The sequence below is a fragment of the Armigeres subalbatus genome, chromosome 3 (genome assembly GCF_024139115.2).
Source record: "Armigeres subalbatus isolate Guangzhou_Male chromosome 3, GZ_Asu_2, whole genome shotgun sequence".
Taxonomy (NCBI): Eukaryota; Metazoa; Arthropoda; class Insecta; order Diptera; family Culicidae; genus Armigeres; species Armigeres subalbatus.
In genome coordinates, this window is record NC_085141.1 from 317,600,561 (window position 1) to 317,605,655 (window position 5,095).

Consider the following 5,095-nt stretch of genomic DNA (forward strand, 5'->3'; position numbering starts at 1 on the left):
AGGATATATTGCCTCCCCTTCCCCCACACTGTCCTCACTCGCATATTAGTCCCAATTCGTTTTTCGCATACTGAGGTAATAGCCATTGGAGATCCGAATCGCATCTTCCATATAAAACTTCAAAAAAAATCCAATAAATTGAAACATCAAAGAATCCTTTTCTTCCTTCAGTCTATTTACCGTCAGTCTGTCAATAGTTAACTAAACAAATAAAGGAAGGTCTAAGGACACAAGAAATGTTTTTCACAAAAAATGTTTGTAGAGAATTTAAATATAAAATTGTGTTTAGAGTTTCTTGGAGCCGACATCCATCTTGGAGCCGACATCTTATAGCAGTCTATGTTGACAACGGGTGATACTATTGCCACCTCCAAGTAACACTTTAATTGGGGATATATTATTCTGATAGTTATGTTATAATGAATCGGAATATTAATATAAGAGCTTCCCTTATTTTGATGCGGCTAAAGAAGTAGTTTGGAGAATCGTATCTATCTTTATGACTTCTTCCAAATGCAGTGATGTCTGGTATTACAAGTTTTAATAGTCAAACAGTAAATTTACTTCTTATTTTGTGTAATATTTCGTAAGATGTCATTTTGTTTTAACTTGTTAGTTCACCTATCACATTGTCTTTCTTAGTTTTTTTTTGTGTGTTCTCTACGTAATTCAGTTGAATTTATTGTAGATTATGTTGCGTTGTTCCTTCATTTTATTTGTCTAATACTAATCTCCCAGGGTCGTTTCCGCATAGATGAAAAACCTAGTTTAAAAGTTTGAAAAAGCATCGCTTTAAAGTTGAGCGAAGATAATGAAATTTGCCCTACCGTTTCTAATCGTCTTAAATCCTTACAAGCAAGTGTAAAATAACTATCATTATATAAGTCGTGGTCAGCTATAGGATTCACTTTTCGGTGGCAAAATGAAGCTTCGTCACGCCTAATCCCTATCTGTTAATAAAATTAGTCAAGAATAAAGCCAGTATTAGATTATTTGTATACCATAGTTGTCATGTGTGGTATATTATGGCTCTTTAATTTGAGGCATAACAAAATAAGAGAGGCGCCACGCTCCTAGTTTCGAAAAAGACTTCTACTCAGTGAATGCTATTAATGTCGATAAAATTGATTACATTTTCTCTATATACACCTATCTAGCTAGATTTAAGCGTAGCTACGACTTATAATAATATAATCAGGGACTGCAAACTATAATTGGAAATCATTATAAAGTCACTCCACTTGTATGGAGCTTAATATAGAAGTAGTGGCTTTATAATTATTTCCAACAACGTTCAGGAAACATGCATACAAAAAACCATCGTAATTTGGGATGCCAAAAAAGTCCTCAATTTGATCGCTCGAGATTGTGATCCTCAAACATGATCATTTTGTATGAAAAATAGCGAATATTTTATAATTATTTCCGGTGGTGTACACTTGGCGCTTTTTTGGAGCATATTACTTCAAATTTATACATTGCTACCAGATTTACTTTCGATTCGGTTGATAATAAAAGTAGGTACAAATGATTTTTATTTTGAACTTTTTTCCAACAGGTGGTGCAAAAGTAGTGACTTTAGTGACTTTTGGATGCAAATAGTGACTTTTTAGTGACTAGACTCAAAATAGTGACCAAGTCACTAAAAAGTGACTCGCTACCAGGCCTGATATAGGGTACCGGTACCAATAGTGGAGGTTTTAGTAGATTCACAAGAGAACATTTTTTTAAGTTGATAGTTATGGGACATTTACAGCTTTAATATCTTAGCAAATAGGAAAACTGATAAATTTGCTAAAAAAATGAGAATTATGTTATTTAACATTAACAACTACCAAACATTACTTGCACCAGTAATGGGTACACTATTCGCCTCCTTGGTAGCAGTCTCGCAGTACCCAGCAGAATTCCAGAGGACTATCGCTACTCGTTGTCTACAACTCAACACTACCCTTATTACCAAACCCCCCGCCTGCTGAACTAGCCTTTTGCAGCAGCCGAATGCGTTTGCCAAGTGCAACGGGAACTCATCCGGACCGGATGAGTTGGGGTATCTCATGATTAAACGGCTCCCTCCAGCCGTGAAAGCTCTTTTTCTTAAGTTTGTCAACGACATTTGGGAAACCGCACCTCCCCGGACGAGTGGAGGAAAAGTTTCGTTGTGCCTCTCCCGAAGACCAGCGTAAATAGCCGAGATGCATAGGCCAATCTTCCTGACCTCGTGTGCAGTCAAAACCGTCGACAGGATGGTCAATCGGCGACTCAGAAATTGGAAGCCGACGAAAGGTTTGGCTTCCGTCAACACACTTTTCGCCCATGCTATGGCACCAGTACACATTTTGCCAACCTGGGCAGTGTGCTCAAAGAAGCGTATGAGGAAGGCAAGCATGTTGACCTTGTGCCACTCGATATCGCCAAAGCTTTTCGCCGAACCTGGATCCCTTTGGTCCTAAGAAAACTACAAAATAACAGGTAACATTCTTGCTTTCGTAAAAAACTTTCTCACCCGACGAACCTCCCAAATGCTCATCGGCGGCACAGCATCAGACGAGTACTCTAGCGGTGACGTTTTCCCTCATCGCTATAGACGGGGTTTTCAGCGTTCTACCTGCAAACGTATATCTATTTGTATACGCCGACGACATTTTATTGGTCGTGGTCGGCAGAACAGCAGGAAGGACCAGGAACAAGACTCAGGCGGCGGTTCCATTTCCATTCATCGCTGGGCTTCATCCGTCGACTTTGTCATAAACGTTAGATGTGGTGACGTGAACGACTCTAAGAGTTTAAACGTCTGAAATAAAGACAAATAATAATAATAATAATGAACGCAAGTAAGTGTGGCCGGGGACATGTCTGCAGCGGCTGGCATCAGTAAGCAGGACCTTCCATGAAGCTCGGCGCGGATACCATCCCCAACCGGAAGATCGTCCGGATGCTTGGTGTCAACATCGACCGGAAACTAACCTTTTTACCGCACTTCTGGGCGGTGAAGGTAGCATGTAAATCCCGCATTATTCTTATTGAAATCCTCTCGAGAAACTCGAGATCAAAAAGAGTACTAGACTGAAAGTCGGGCAAGTCGACAGCCGCTTGTTTTACTGCCTTGAACTAACTTGTTCTGTTTACCGGAGCCTCAACCTCCGGTCTAGTTCCGTCCACTCCCGCTGAAGCTGCCTGCGTTGATGCCTGGCATTGTTCCTTTCAGACATTGGACCGTAAAGCTGTCTCTTTCGCTTCTGCCACCTCAAGAAATGACAGGATCTCTCTCCTCGACGTGGCTGACCGGATCCTGAGAAGTGCAGCCGGTACCAGTTTCCCAGTACACAATACGACAGCCCCATATAAAGGAGTGGCCAAAACTACCAAATGGCCGATTTCCGATTTTGAGGAGTAGAATGTGATGTATACAAAGCTTATAACCTATATTTTTATAATCAGGACGGTTTTTATTTTTTAGATATTTTGGGGGAGGGGTGAGATGCGTTCAAACTAGCCCCTCCTAAAAATGATATTTTTACGATTTTTGGGAAAACGGTCATCTTTGCCATATTTTTGTCTTTTAGCTCTGTCCAGAATTTAATTTTTATTAGTTTTGCAAAAGCATATTTTACGCAATATTTAAAGAACAAAACAGTTTGGTACCCCGCAATATCCCGCAGTAAAACATCATGTACTACACTACTGAATTCTCAAGCTTCGAGGAACACGAATAAAATTTTGCCCAAATTCACCATTTTGTAAGACACATGAATTTGAAAAATTGCCAATTTTTCCCTTTCTCGAGTACTTACCATACGTAGAAGCTATATGATCGCTCCAAAAGCATTTGAAAGAAAGCCCGAACGCTCATAGTGTTGTATATCGTTCAACTCAGTTCGACAAATTGAGGTGATGTGTGTACGTGTGTGTGTGAATGTCTGTATGTGTGTGAGCAAAAATGATTTTAACTCTTTTTTAGACACTTACTTTAAACCGATTTACTCGCAACAAGTTTCATACGTCAGAGAATGTTGTTCCATTGTTCCCTATTGAAAAAAAAAGCCTGGATTGGACTATGGGCTCAAAAGGATGGCCGTTATACATTTTCTTATAATGCACGAGAAAGACAACATTACCGCTAGAGGGATTATTCAGGTGTTTTGGTAAACTTCTTCATTTTGAATTTTCATTTGAGTTACTCAAAAATGCCCATTTAATTGAATTTAGCGCCGAACACAAATTACATAGCATTTTAATTGGAAGGGTTGTGTCTTAACGTTGCGCCTAATTCAAGAAAAAATCGTATAAAAAACGTTACGCAGTGAGAAGGAAAGGGGTTCAAAATTTACAAATTTGACATTTCTTGATTATAGAAGCAAATAATAGATTTCACCATAAAGTGTCATAACGTGTTGAATCAATAGTGTGATGAATAACCCCTTGCTAGGAGCGCCAACTTCTTGAAATTATTGGGGGGGGGGGGGGGGGGCATGGAGGTATAAAATTATTCACTTCGGGAAATGAAAAAAATCACAACACTAGAACATCTATTCAATCGATCTTTAATTTGTTTTTATATGTCCTGCTTACATAGAAAACTTTTTGTTCTCTGATTAACCACTTCATCCACATTCAATTTATTCGCCATGTCCTAGTAGTAGTGCAGTAGAGATATGGAATTCAGTCACTGTTGTCCCATACTGGGTCTCCTATAGATTTTCAACCTTCGGAGCCCATAAAACAATCGCTCAGCAGCAGCAGATATAGGAATGGTGATGAATACTTTTACTGGCTATGATCGCATATTTGTAACAATCGACAAAAGTAGGCATGGGAGAAATGGAACAATGAAGTTTGTGATATGCAAAAGAATGGAAATCTCAATGATTTTCTAAAAAATTCCTAAAATTGCACAAACACTTTATCCAGTTGGAATCTTCGGTAGAAACATTTTCATTACTTGGTTTTTGAATGCAGACAAATGTCTGTTGAGTGAAATGATACTTTGCCCATCTAGATAATTATTGAGGGGGCAACAGTGTACAAACAGGATTATTGCAGGACACCAAGGTCGCATAAGGATCATAACTTTCGCGTACTAAGACACAGCAAA